Here is a 16,029-nt window from a genome sequence, read left to right as displayed (position 1 = left end):
AGTAAGAAATACAAAAAATGGAATAAGACACATGAAAAATGTAATAGGCAGGCAGGTCTAACACACATGTAATCAGAGTCTCAGAGAAATATGAGAGAGAAAATGGCATGAAAGCAGTATCTGAATTGATAACACCTAAAAATTTTCCAGAACAGAAGACCCAAAGCCACTGACGGAAGAACCACTATAAATCAGAGTAAATAAAGAAATACACCAAGGAACATTGATAAAACTACAGAAATCTAAGGGAAAGAAATGAAAATCTTAAAAACAAAAGGCAAGTCATGAAACAAAAAGCTAGATAACTAAATAAAGCCAGAAAACATTTTTAAAAAGATTTTCATTAAAAGGAACACCAAACAATTTTTCTTGAGTAATAGGAAAATGATTCCAGAAGGAAGCTCAGAACTGAAGAAAAATATAAAGAGCGATAAAAATGTAGGTACATTTAATATATAATGCATGTATAAAACAATAATGCCTTCACACTCATTTACAATACAAATGACCACTTACATTAAATATTAAAACACTGATACGGTCTGTGGATGTATGTAGCTTTCCTATAAAACTACAGCAAAGACTGGAAAAGGAACAGGTAAAAGAAGTCTATATGGTTTCATTCTACATTTCGTGTTAAGTGGTACACACAGGCCGGGTGCGGTGGTTCACGCCTGTTATTCCAACACTTTGGATAGCCAATGCGGGCAGATCACTCGAGGTCAGGAGTTTCAGACCAGCCTGGCCAATATAGCGAAACCATGTCTCTACTAAAAATACAAAAATTAGCTGACTGTGCTGGTATGTGTCTGTAGTCCCAGCCACTCAGGAGGCCGAGGCAGAAGGACTGCTTGAACCCCAAAGGTGGAGGTTGCAGTGAGCCGAGATAGTGCCACTGCAGTCCAGCCTGGGTGACACAGCGAGACTCCATCTCAAAAAAAAAAAAGAAAAAAGAAAAAGAAAATTATGATCCCTACAGCAACCACTATATAGATAAATATAAATATATATATAGGAAGAGATATGGCCAAAAAGGCAATTTAAGGCAATTGAATATAATTAATTAAATTTAAATGCAATACTAACTAGTTGCATTGTTAAACTGATTAAAATACAGCACTAAAAAATCATCACAAAAAGAACAGAAGAGAAATAAGAAATAAGAGGGAAAATCAATGTTAAGAACAAACAGAAGACTTCTACTTCTGTCCAAGATAGACTAAGATAGTCAAGAGAAAGTCACGAGGGAAACTGGAAAATGTCTTGAAATGAATGGCAACAAATATGAAATTTATCGAAACTTGAGATGTAGGCTGGGGACAGTGGCTCATGCCTGTTAATCGCTTGAGCTCAGGAGTTCAAGACCAGCCTCGTCAACAAGGTGAAACCCTGTCTCTACAACAAATACAAAAACATTAGCCGGATAAGGAGGCATGCATCCGAAGTCCCAGCTACTTGAGGGGCTGAGGTAGGAGGATCGCTTGAACCCAGGAGATTGAGGCTTCAGTGAACCGAGATCACACCACTGCCCTCCAGCCTGGGTGACAAATTGAGACCCTGTCTCAAAACAACAACAATGGCAAAAACAAAAACAAAAACAAAAACAAAACACAACTTGTGGGATTCAATAAAAGCAATAGAGAGGAACTTACAGCATATATATTTTCATTAGAAAAGAATATCTAAGGCTGGGCACAGTGGCTCACGCCTGTAATCCCAGAACTTTGGGAGGCCGAGGTGGGCAGATCACAAGGTCAGGAGATCCAGACCATCCTGGCTAACACGGTGAAACCCTGTCTCTACTAAAAATTAGCCGGGCGAGGTGGTGGGCGCCTGTAGTCTCAGCTACGTGGGAGGCTGAGGCAGGAGAATGACATGAACCCAGGAGGCGGAGCTTGCAGTGAGCCGAGATCGTGCCACTGCACTCCAGCCTGGGCGACAGCGAGACTCCATCTCAAGAAAAAAAAAAAAAAGAATATCTAAAATAAAAGACCTAAGATTCCACCTTCATAAGTTAGAAAAGAAGAGGGAAATATAACACATAGTAAATAGTAGGAAGGAAATAATAAAGAGCAGAAGTTTAACACAGTAGAAAACAGGGAGATGGCATAAAAAATTAACAAAGCCCCAAACTGTCTTTAAAAAGGTCAACGAAACTGAATAATTCTATTTGGACTGGTCAAAAAAATAAAAATAAAAACAAAGAAAAAACCAGAACACAAATCACCAACATCTGGCCGGGTGTGGTGGCTCACGCCTGTAATCCCAACACTTTGGGAGGCCATGGCGGGTGGATCACCTGAGGTCAGGAGTTCACGACCAGCCTGGCCAACATGGTGAAACCCCGTCTCTACTAAAAATACAAAAAATTAGGCGGGTGTGGTGGCACGTGCCTGTAATCCCAGCTACTCAGGAGGCTGAGGCAGGAGAATCACTTGAACCAGGGAGGTGGAGGTTGCAGTGAGCTGAGATCCCACCACTGCACTCCAGCCTGGGTAACAAGAGCAAGGCTCCATCCCAAAAAAAAAAAAAAAAAATCACCAACATCAGGAATAACAATGGGGTAATCACTACCAATGCTAGCAAATTTAACAATAATAATAATAAAATACTATTGGCGGCCAGGAGCGGTGGCTGGTGCCTGTAATCCCAGCACTCTGGGAGGCCAAGGCGGACGGATCACCTGTGGTCAGGAGTTCAAGACCAGACTGGCCAACATGGTGAGATCCCCTCTCTATTAAAAATAAAAAAATTAGCTGGGCATGGTGGTGCCTGCCTATAATCCCAGCTACTCAGGAGGCTGAGGCAGAGAATCACTTGAACCTGGGAGGTAGAGTCTGCAGTGAGCTGAGATCATGCCACTGTACTCCAGCTTGGGTGACAGAGCAAGACTCCATCTCAAAAAATAAATAAATGAATAAATAAATGCTATTGGCAATGTTAGTCCAACAATTTCAGCAACTTATACAAAGTAGTCAAATTTCTTGGAAAAATAGAGCGCACCAAAATTGACTTAAGTGTATACAAATAGGCCAGGCCCAAGGGCTCATGCCTGTAATCCCAACACTTTGGGAGGATGAGGCAGGAGGATAGCTTGAGCCCAGATGTTCAAGACCAGCCTCAGCAACAAAGCAAGACTGCTTGTTTCTACAAAAAAATACAGAAAGAAAAAAATATTAGCCAGGCATGGTGTGCCTGTGGTCCCACCTATTCAGGAGGCTGAGGCAGGAGGATCACTTGAACCCAGGAGTTTGAAGCTATGACTACATCACTGCACTCTAGCCTGGGCAACAAAGTGATACACTGCTGTTAAAAAAAAAAAAGAAAAAGAAAGAGAGAGAGAGAGAGGGAGGGAGGGAGGACAGAATAGAAAAAAGAAAAGAAAAGAGAAAAGAGGGAAAAAGGAATGTCCCTATCATTTTGCCAAAAAAAGAATGTATCAAAAATTTTCCCAGAAAAGTTTCAGTTTCTCACGAAGTTCTATATAGAATTCAAAGAAAAATAACATCAAATTTACACAAACTGTTTCATTTTAAGTGACTAGCATAATGCTCAACAAACATCTGACAAAACCACTATAATTCTTAAAGAAACAGAATGAAAGTACATGACAAAAATCAAATATATGTCAGGAGATGGACAAGTGAATTTACAGTATCCTAAGTGATTCAGAGGATTCAGAAAGAGGAAAAAACACATAGTAACATTAACTTTTTAAAAAGCTAATAGAGAGGATAGAATGGAACGAGTGGAACAAATCAGAATAGGAAAGACAAATACAAAACATTTAATAAGATGGAAGGTTTACACCAGGTGCAGCGGCTCATTCCTGTAATCCCAACACTCTCAAAGCTGAGGCAGGAAGATCACTTGAGCCCAGGACTACAAAGCTGCAGTGAGCTAGGATCCTGCTACTTGCACTCCAGCCTGAAAAACAGAATGAAAACCTGTCACCTAAAAAAAAAACAAAACTTTGGAATAGTGAAGGCCTCTCTAAGTAATAACTCAAAATACAGATGTCATAAAAGATTAATAAATTGAACAAAATTAAAATAAAAAACTCATGCATGGTAAAAATTTTTTTTAAAAAGCACGATATAAATAAAGGCTAATCAGCTGGGCAAAAATTAGTCCAACTCATATCAAAACAGCATAATAATATATGAGGGGCTCCTTATGAATGCTCCAACACATCAAACTAAAAAGATCAACTGTGGCTGGGGACGGTGGCTCATGCCTGTAGTCCCACAACTTTGGGAGGCCCAGGTGGGTGGATCCCATCTCTACCAAAAATTAAAAAATCAGCTGGGCATGGTGGCTTGTGCCTATAATCCCAGCTATTTGGGTGAGTGAGGCAGGAGAGTCCCTTGAATGGGGGAGGCAGAGGCTGCAGTGAGCCAAGATCAAGCCACTGCACTCCAGCCTACGTGACAAAGGGAGACCCTGCCTCAAAAAAAAAAAAAGAAAAGAAAAAAAGAAAAAGATCAACAACCAAGTCAAAAAGCAGACCACAGAAGAGAAAAAAACAAATTGCTCTTCAAACTATAAAAAGATGTCAACTTCACTAATATTAACAGAAATGCAAAACGACTGCTTGGATATACAAACTTTCATCTGTTAGATTAGCAAAGGTATAAAGAACAGCTTTTTTATTCATATATTGGTAAAACTGGGAACATATATTGGTAAAACTACAGGGAGAATAATTTGGGACTATCAAAATTAATTGCAAAACTCCTTTGACCCAATGTTTCCAAATCCTATAGATATACCTGTATACAAGCAAAATGACATATACACAAGAGTTAGTCATCGAAGTAGAACATCAGAAAGCACATCAACAACTGATTGATTAGATAACATGGTTAAAAAGGAAAAAACACTCTATACTGATAACAGGATAAATTGTTCATGCCGGGTATGGTGGCTCATACCTATAATCTCGGCACTTTGGAAGGCCGAGGCAGTAGGATCATTTGAGGTCAGGAGTTCAACACCAGCTTGGCCAACATCATGAAACCCCATCTCTACTAAAAATATAAAAATTAGCTGGACATGGTGGCACATACCTGTAATCCCAGCAGCTTGGGAGGCTGAGGCAGGAGAATCACTTGAGCCCGGAAGGTGGAGGTTACAGTAAGGGGAGACTGCACCACTGTACTCCAGCCTGGGTGAATGAGCGAAGCTTCAAAAAAAAGAAAACTGAAGAAAAAAGAAAAGCAAAGTCTCAAAAAAAAAAAAAGAAAAAAAGAAGATAAATTTTTTGGTGAAATAAATTAAGATGCAGAAGAGTATATAGTATTAACCCATTTGTATAAAGATGGAGGGAGTAAATAAGTCTTTGTCTATTCACATTTGAATATGCAAAAGAAACCTAGAAAGATATGCAAGAAACTAATAATTACATGGTAGCAGGAAAGCTGTTGAGAAACTGGGCAGACGGGGAAGAGGAGTAACAGGAAGGGTTTTCAATATATTTTTAAATTTTGTACAATCTGACTGTATAACATAGTCTGAAGATTAAACTGTAAAATATATATAGCTAGCCAAAATCATTGTATTTTTCCCATTTATTTATTCACAACATTACTCTAGTCTATGCCAAAACTACTTTAGAGGTGGCTACCCAAAATGGAGAAGAGTATAGTAATAATAGCTAAACCTCTACTTCTTTTAGCTGCCTCATCTTATATGCCATGGCTTAATAAAACTCACGTCTACACATTTCAGAATAGTACTGAGCTACATGTAGAAAAATATGATTTCTCCCACAAAGATAACTAAAAGTGGAGAAGAAAATGAGTAATACACAAGGGTCCATAGGAAAGCATACCAAAATGTGATACAGAAGTCAGCATTTCTTTTTTTTTTGAGACAGGGTCTCACTCTCACCCATCCCAGGGACTGAAGTACAGTGGTGTGACCATGGCTCACTGCAGCCTCGACCTCCCAGGCTCAAGCCATCCTCCTGCTCAGCTTCCCAAGTAGCTGGAACTACAGGCACGTGCCACCATGTGCAACTAAGTCTTTTTATTTTTATTTTTTATATTTACTTTTGCAGAGACCAAGGTCTCCCTATGTTGCCCAGGCTGGTCTCAGACTCCTATGCTCCAGTGAGCCTCCTACCTTGGCCTCTCAAAGAGCTGGGATTACAGGTGTCGGGCAGCACACCCAGCCTAAAAGTCAACATTTCTTTATATTCAAGCAACAAAGATCCTCAGAGTTAAATGAAATTAACATTCACTAGAAACGTCATCGGTCTAGAGATATACAAAACAGAAAGAAAGAATCTAAATCAACAGATTTTAGGTCTTACAACAACAACAACAAAATGTGGCTCAGTTTTCAAAAAAAAATTCCTAACACAAGAAACTATATCCATTTAACAAAGTACACTTTCTTTTTTTTCTTTTTTTTTTTTTTTGAGACAGTCTCCTTCTGTCATGCAGGCTAATGGGCAAAGGTGCAATCTCAGCTCACTGCAACCTCCGCCCCCTGAGTTCAAGTGATTCTCCTGCCTCAGACTCCCAAGTAGCTGGGACTCCCAAGAGCCTGGGAGGTTGAGGCTGCAGTGAGCCATGGTCACACCACTGCACTTCAGTCCCTGGGACAGGTGAGAGTGGGACCCTGTCTAAAAAAAAAAAAAAAAAAAGAAATGCTGACTTCTGTATGACATTTTGGTATGCTTTCCTATGGACCCTTGTGTATTACTCATTGTCTTCTCCACTTTTAGTTATCTTTGTGAGAGAAATCATATTTTTCTACATGTAGCTCAGTACTATTCTGAAACGTGTAGACATGAGTTTTATTAAGCCATGGCATATAAGATGAGGCAGCTAAAAGAAGTAGAGGTTTAGCTATTATTACTATACTCTTCTCCATTTTGGGTAGCCACCTCTAAAGTAGTTTTGGCATAGACTAGAGTAATGTTGTGAATAAATAAATGGGAAAAATACAATGATTTTGGCTAGCTATATATATTTTACAGTTTAATCTTCAGACTATGTTATACAGTCAGATTTGTACAAAATTTAAAAATATATTGAAAACCCTTCCTGTTACTCCTCTTCCCCGTCTGCCCAGTTTCTCAACAGCTTTCCTGCTACCATGTAATTATTAGTCTCTTGCATATCTTTCTAGGTTTCTTTTGCATATTCAAATGTGAATAGACAAAGACTTATTTACTCCCTCCATCTTTATACAAATGGGTTAATACTATATACTCTTCTGCATCTTAATTGATTTCACCAATTTATCTTTTTTTCTTGAGACTTTGCTTTTCTTTTTTCTTCAATTTTCTTTCTTTTGAAGCTTCGCTCATTCGCCCAGGCTGGAGTACAGTGGTGCAGTCTCCACTCACTGTAACCGCCACCTTCCAGGCTCAAGTGATTCTCTTGCCTCAGCCTCCCAAGCTGCTGGGATTACAGGTATGCACCACCATGCCCAGCTAATTTTTATATTTTTAGTAGAGATGGGGTTTCACGATGTTGGCCAAGCTGGTGTTGAACTCCTGACCTCAAATGATCCTACTGCCTCGGCCTTCCAAAGTGCTGAGATTATAAGCATGCACCACCATGCCCGGCTAATTTTTCTATTTTTAGTGGAAACCAGGTTTCACTATGTTGGCCAGGCTGGTCTCGAACTCCTGACCTCAGGTGATCCACCTCCCTCTGCCTCCCAAAGTGCTGGGATTACAGGTGTGAGCTGCCTCGCCCAGCCAAAAAAATAAGAATTTTAGTTAGAAGTATGTATTTAATAAATCATTCTGCATAAAATAGCCAATGCTTAAGTTTGTCCACAAAGCAGAAAAATTGTGGGTCAATACAATAAGGATTCATAAATTATAGCCACTACTGTTAAAAATGAGTAGAAAATGCTGTTTAATTTGATGAAATAAAATAAACTACCAGATATCTGAAAATACTCCATCGCCCCAGTTTTCAATAAAAATATTCTCAAGAAATCTCTGCACTTACCCCCATTATCTGTTCTTTTTAAAGCTCCATCCTTATGGGGACAAAGTTCACATCTTTATAAAAAAAAAAAAAGAAACGTAATGAAGAAATATTTCAGATTATCAAAAATGTAATATCTTCCCTGCAACTTCAAAACTACTGAAAATGTGAGAGCAGCATTTGTACTAGTTGCCCCCCAAGAGTATTTAGGAACATTCTTCACAAACAGCTGTTCTCGATGACATGTGATCTTCTTCAGAGAACAAGTAATTTTTTTAAAGTACATTTTAACTTTTAAACTCCTGCCACAGGCCAGGCGCAGTGGCTCATGCCTGTAATCCCAGAACTTTGGGAGGCCAAGGTGGGCGGATTACCTGAAGTTGGGAGTTCGAGACCAGCCTGACCAACATGGAGAAACCCTGACTCTACTAAAAATAAAAAATTAGCCAGGCGTGGTGGCGCATGCCTGTAATCCCAGCAACTGGGGAGGCTGAGGCAGAAGAATTGCTTGAACCCAGGAGGCGGAGGCTGCGGTGAGCCAAGATCGCGCCATTGCACTCCAGTCTGGGCAACAAGAGCGAAACTCCATCTAAAAGAAGCAAAACAAAACAAAAAAAATCCTGCCACAATTTTTTAAATCTTACATTAATAAAAACACAAAGATGCTGGGATTATTTACCTGGGGAGTGGGAGAAAAAACAAAAAAGTCCTCTCAACACAGGAATGGGGCAAGGCTTTTAACATCTGCCTGTTACCTGTTTACTTCCTGTCTTATGGTCGGCTAGGATGACTGCAGTCAAGTAGGTCTGGTTTCTCTTAAAGAGCCAAACTCAAGAATTTACAATTTGAATTTAAGTGGCAAGAAATGATCTCATGCATGCTGATTTCTCTTCTGAAAGGAATTAGGCTAATCCGCTATTATTATTCAAACACAATGGTACTCAAAATTTATTGTGGATTCCTCTCCCTCCCATCCTCAGAATTCAAAAGCAAAAATAAATGTAGAGCCAGTACTATCATTTCTTATGAAACACAGTAAGTTTCAATGGCATTGTCTTACTATGAAGAATATGTTCCTGAAAGTCGCACTTGAATATTATTTATATCCCACTTTGTTTCCAAAAGAGGTTTTGCAGCATATGATATAGTAATATAGGCTGGGCACAGTGGATCACACCTGTATCCCCAGCACTTTGGGAGGCTGAGGTAGGCAGATTGCTTGAGCCCAGGGGTTCGAGACTAGCCTGGGCAACATGGCAAAATCCCACCTCTACAAAAAAAAAAAAAAAAAATTAGTGGGTGTGGTTGTGGCACACCTGTAGTCCCAGCTACTCAGCAGGCTGAGGCGGGCAGATCAATTGAGCCCAGGTCAAGGCTGCAGTGAGCCATGATTGCACCACTGTACTCCAGCCTGGGTGACAGAGTGGACCCTATCTCGAAAAAATAAAAACAAAAACAAATGTGTGTGTGTGTGTGTATATGTGTGTGTGTGTGTGTATGTATATACACACACACATTATATATACACACATATACACACACACACTATATATACACACAATATATATACACACCCTACATATAAATATATATACACTTACATACATATATAAATTACAACAAAAAATTAGAGTAGAAAATTAAGTTGAAATAGTTTCAAAAGTACAGAAGGCATAAGCCATAAAAGCCTACTGAGGCTGGGTGCAGTGCCTCACACATATAATCGCAGCACTTTGGGAGACCAAAATGGAAGGACCACTTGAGGTCAGGAGTTCGACACCAGCCTAAGCAACAAAGTGAGACCTCATCTCTACAAAAAATAATTTTTTTAAAAAATAGAGCCTATTTGCCGGGTGCAGTGGCTCATGCCTGTAATCCCAGCACTTTGGGAAGCCGAGGCGGGTGGATCACAAGGTCAAGAGATCGAGCCCAGCCTGGCCAACATGGTGAAACCCCATCTCTATTAAAAATACAAAAAATTAGCTGGGTGTGGTGGCGCTTGCCTGTAGTCCCAGCTACTTGGGAGGCTGAGGCAGGAGAATCCCTTGAAACCAGAAGGCAGAGGTTGCAGTGAGTCTAGATCACGCCACTGCACTCCAGCCTGTGCAACAAGAGCGAAACTCCGTCTCAAAAAAAAAAAAAACAGAAAACAATTACGGAGCCTATTGACAAAGTTTGGATATTTGTGCCTCCAAATCTCGTGTAAAAATATAATCCCAATGTTGAAGGTGGAGCCTAGCAAAAGGTGTTTGGGTAATGGGGGCAGAACCCTCATGAATGTCTTGGTGTTTTCCTTGTGGTAATGAGTGAATTTCTTGCTGTTGTTAGTTCACGTGAGATCTGATTGGTAAAAACAGCCTGCCATCTAGCTCCCTTCTCTCACCATGTGACATTCCTGGTCCCTATGCCCACTCCCCCATGAGTACAAGCTTCCTCAGCCCAAAGATGGTGGTGGTATGCTTGTACAGCCTACAGAACTGTGAACCAAATGAACCTCTTTTCTTTATATTAATAATCTACCCAGTTTCAGGTATGCCTTTATAGCAACACAAAACAGACTAATACCGCTATATTTCTTGCCTTTCAGTATTTCACTCTCCTAATTTTCCTATTACCTCTTTGGCAGCACCTTTCTGATCACCCTATCAAACCTTTAAATGGTGAATTTCCTCAGGGCTCTGGCCTAAGATGTCATCTTTTTTTTGTTTTTGAGACGGAGTCTCACTCTGTCGCCCAGGCTGGAGTGAAGTGGCGCCATCTCGGCTCACTGCAAGCTCCGCCTCCTGGGTTCAGGCCATTCTCCTGCCTCAGCCTCCTGAGTAGCTGGGACTACAGGCACCTTCCACCATGCCTGGCTAATTTGTTGTGTTTTTAGTGGAGACGGGGTTTCACTGTGTTAGCCAGGATGGTCTCGATCTCCTGACCTCGTGATCCACCCACCTCGGGCTCCCAAAGTTCTGGGATTACAGGCGTGAGCCACTGCGCCCGGCCAAGATGCCATCTTATTTCACGTGAAACACTAGGCAGTCTTATTCACTGTCCAAATTTCCATTACCAACTAAATTATAAAAATATAACAGTGACTCCCAAATTTTATCTATTTGTATTTGTCCTCAGGTTCAGGTATAAAACTCTACATGCTACATAAACAATTTATTTTATTTTATTTTGAGATGGAGTCTTGCTCTGTTGCCCAGGCTGGAGTGCAGTGGCTTGATCTCGGCTCACTGCAACCTCCAACACCGGGGATCAAGCAATTCTCCTGCCTCAGCCTCCCAAGGAGCTGGGATTACAGGTGTGTGCCACCACTTCCATCTAACTTTTTCTATTTTTAGTAGAGATGGGGTTTCATCACGTTGCCCAGGTTGATCTCAAACTCCTGGCCTCAAGTGACCCACCCACCTCAGCCTCCTAAAGTGCTAGGATTACAGGCATGAGCCACCACACCCAGCCTACATAGACACTTGAAACGCTCCACAATTTATGACAAAACCTGCTCTTCCTGCTCTTTCCATATATTGGTAAAGATATTTTCAATGACACATTGCTCATGCAAGACATCTAGTATACATAATCTTTGACCACTTCATACCTTACTCCCTAACCTCACTTTTAATCCATAACTGTATTGTGCCCTTCCTCTTCCAAAATACTAGTGAGAGCTGCCTATCTCTCTCCATCTCCACTATCACCCCACTTAAAGCCAGCATCGCCTTTCATCAGGACCACTTCAGTCACCTCCTAAATGCAGCAGTCCCCCAGTTATCCATGGGAGAAACATTCTAAGAACCCCACTGAATGTCTGAAATGACAAATGGTACTGAGCACTTGATTCTGTTTTTCGCTATACATACATACCTATAAAAAAGTTTAATTTATAAATTAGGCACAGTAACAGATTAACAACAATAATAAAATACAACAGGCCAGATGTAGTGGCTCATGCCTATAATCCCGGGACTTTAGGTGGCTGAGGCGGGTGGATCACCTGAGGTCAGGAGTTCGAGACCAGCCTGGCCAACATAGTGAAACCCCATCTCTACTAAAAATACAAAAAAATTAGCTGAATGTGGTGGCGCACACCTGCAGTCCCAGCTAAGCAGGAAGCTAAGGCACAAAAACCAATTGAACCCGGGAGGTTGCAGTGAGCCAAGATCGTGCCACTGCACTCCAGCCTGGGCGACAGAGAGAGACTCCAACTCAAAAAAATTTTAAAAATTAAAAAAAAGATTTTAACAGTCTACTATAAAAAAGTTATGTGAATGTGGTCTCTCTCAAAATACAGTCCGCATAACAACAACCACATATACAATGGTGGTCCCATGAGATTAAATGGAACTGAAAAATTCCTATTGCCTAGTGATGTAATGATGTAAGAGCCGTAGTAACATGACAGAGCAATTTTTAAAATAAATTTAGTGTACATTAAGTGCACAATGTTTATAAAGTCTATGGTAGTTGTAGCAGTCCATTCTCTCACTGCTATAAAACTACCTGAGACTGGGCAATTTATAAAGAAAAGAGGTTTAATTGACTCATGGTTCCACATGGCGGAGAAGGACTCAGGAACCTCAATCACAGTGGGAGGGGAAGCAAGCACGTCTTACACGGCAGCGAGCAAGAGAAAGAGAATGTGTACGTAGGAAAAACCTGCCACTTTCAAAACCATCAGATCTCAAGAGAATTCATTCACTATCACAAGAACAGAATGGGGGAAACTGCCCCCATTATCCAGTCACCTCCCTCCTTCAACACATAGGGATTATAATTCGAGATGAGATTTGGGTGGGGATACACAGCCAAACGCTATCAGTAATGTACAATAATGTCCCAGGCTTTCACATTCACTCACCACTTACTAACTGACTCACCCAGAACAACTTCTAGTCCTGCAAGCTTCATTCATGGTAAAGCCCTATACAAGTGCATTTTTTTTTTAATCTTTCATACAATTATTTTAGTTGCACTTTTCTATGTTTAAAAATACAAATACTTATCATTATGTTACATTGCTTACAGGATTCAGTAATGAAATGTACAAGTTTGCAGCCTAGGAGCAATAGGCTATACCATGTAGCCTACGTATGTAGTAGGCTATACACTGTAGCTTTCTTTAAGAACATTCTAAGATGATTGTGCAAAGACAAAATCATCTAATGAGGTATTTCTAAGAACATACCTCCCTCCTGCATTACACAACACATGATTCTACCTCACTGTACTCTACTCACCTATTTTCAGAGGGGTTGACCATGGGTAACTAAGACCAAGGAAAGAAAAGCCGCAGATAATGGAAAATGGCTGTAGTCTCCAAATATTCACTCTCAACCAACTATCACCAATCTGCAGAATGAACTTTTCACAACACAACAAACTTCAGAAATGCAAATCCAAATATACCACTGCCCACTTGAAAACACTTCAATAGGCCAGGCATGATGGCTCAAGCCTGTAGTCCCAGCACTTTGGGAGGCTGAGGCGGGCGGTTCATGAAGTCAAGAGATTGAGACCATCGTGGCCAACATGGTGAAACCCCATCTCTACTAAAAATACAAAAATCATGTGGGTGTGGTTGTGAGCACCTGTAGTCCCAGCTACTTGGGAGACTGAGGCAGGAGAATTGCTTGAACACGGGAGGCGAAGGTTGCGGTGAGCCAAGATCGCACCACTGCAGTCCAGCCTGGTGACAGAGCGAGACTCCATCTCGAAAACAAAAAACAAAACAAAACAAAACAAAAAAACACTTCAATACTTTCCCTATATCATATAACCATCTCTTATCTTCAAACCTTCTCTCCTTCCAACATTTCACTTTATGGGCAACGCTGGCTTTTTCTTCTTTCAATTCTATAAATTCTCCAGAGCTCATTCTCACTTCAAAGGCTTTTAACGGGTTGTTTTTAATCTAGATGTAACATTATCATTCACTGTACCCTCTTTTGCAGCTGGATAACTTCTATGTATCCCGCAGGTCCTTGCTTAAAGTCACTTCATCAAAGACAATGTCTCTGAATCTCCAGATGAGGTTAGGTGCCATATGGTCATTTACCTATGCTTTCCTTCTTGGGATATATTACAATAACAATTAGCTATTTATGCAATTAAGTTAACTCCTCTGCTAGATTATAAGCCCCATTTCATGGCTGTAGCTACCCCTAACATCAGGCACAGACTCCAGGCGCAATAACTCAAAAACTACATGATGAAGGGATAAAAGGAACAAAATCACAAACAACCCATTGCTGCTAGAACCAAAAAAAGAAAGAAAAAAAGAAATTTAAAAAAAGATTTTAATTTTAAAAAATAGGCCAGGTGCGATGGCTCATGCCTGTATTTCCAGAACTCTGGGAGGCCAAGGCAGGCGGATGACATAAGGTCAGAATTTCAAAACCAGCCTGGAGAATGTGGTGAAACCCCATCACTACTAAAAACACAAAAATTAGGCCTGGCACAGTGGCTCATACCTGTAATCCCAACACTTTGGGAAGCCAAGGCAGGTGGATCACAAGGTCAAGAGATCAAGACCATCCTGGCCAACATGGTGAAACCCCATCTCTAAAAAAAATACAAAAATTAGCTGGGTGTGGTAGCACATGCCTGTAGTCCCAGCTACTCGGGAGGCTGAGGCAGAAGAATCACTTGAATCTGGGAGGCGGAGGTTGCAGTGAGCTGAGATCCTGCCACTGCACTCCAGCCTGGTGACAGAGCAAGACTGCATCTCAAAAACAAAAACAAAAACAAAAAATTTAGCCAGCCCTGGTGGCAGACACCTGTAATCCCAGCTACTCAGGAGGCTGAGCCACGAGAATCACTTGAACCTGGGAGGCAGAGGTTGCAGTGAGCTGAGATCACGCCACTGCACTCCAGCCTGGGTGACAGAGACTCTGTCAAAAAAAAAAAAAAAAAGTGAAAATTCATGTTTATATAATTTCGATGACACTATAATCCTATTCTTTTGGACAGTAATTAAGCAATAAGAATCAAGAAAAAATCTGATTTAATTACTTCACTTCTAGAGAGCCAAAGCAAATAATATAAGATGTAGCATTTATCAGTTACCTTTGTGTCTTTTACATAATTTATATACTTTAACTTCAAGACATGAAAATATATGTACAAAGATATTTTATATAACCATTTATAACCATAAAACTTTTATAAAAGTCTGACTGGCTGCAATGGCTCTCACTTGTAATCCCAGCACTTTGGGAGGCCGAGGCAGGTGGATCACTTGAGGTTAGGAGTTCAAGACCAGCCTAGACAACATGGTGAAACCCCATCTCTACTTAAAAATACAAAAAATTAGCTGGACGAGATGGCGGGAGCCTGTAGTCCAGCTATTGGGGAGGCTGAGGTGGGAGGATCACATCAGCCCAGGAGGTCAAGGCTACAGTGAGCTGAGGTCACACCACAGAACTCCAGCCTGGGTGACAGAGTAAGATCTCATCTCAAAAAAAGAAAAGTCTGTCCAGGCATGGTGGCTCATGCCTGTAATCCCAGCACTTTGGGAGGCTGAGGTGGGCAGATAGGGAGGTCAGGAGATCGAGATCATCCTGACCGACATGGTGAAACCCCGTTTCTACTAAAAATACAAAAAATTAGCTGGGCGTGGTGGCAGGCGCCTGTAGTCCCAGCTACTTGGGAGGCTGAGGCAGGAGAATGGTGTGAACCCAGGAGGCAGAGCTTGCAGTGAGCCGAGATCATGCCACTGCACTCCAGCATAGGCAACAGAGCAAGACTCTGTCTCAAAAAAAAAAAAAGTCTAACTGCATAACAATGAGGTAACTAATACACTACTTACAAAGATTTTAACCAAGTTAAAAAAATAATTCACTGGGCTGGGCTCGGTGGCTGACGCCTGTAATCCCAGCACTTCAGGAGGCTGAGGCAGGTGGATCACGAGGTCAGGAGATAGACAACATCCTGGCTAACACGGTGAAATCCCGTCTCTACTAAAAATACAAAAAATTTGCCGGGCATGGAGGCAGGCACCTGTAGTCCCAGCTACTCAGGAGGCTGAGGCAGGAGGATGGCGTGAACCCAGGAGGTGGAGGTTGCAGTGAGCTGAGACCAT

Source organism: Pongo abelii, chromosome 19 (assembly GCF_028885655.2).
Source record: "Pongo abelii isolate AG06213 chromosome 19, NHGRI_mPonAbe1-v2.0_pri, whole genome shotgun sequence".
NCBI classification, from domain to species: Eukaryota; Metazoa; Chordata; class Mammalia; order Primates; family Hominidae; genus Pongo; species Pongo abelii.
The sequence above is the reverse complement of the archived record's forward strand: the minus strand, read 5'-3'. Positions refer to the sequence as shown.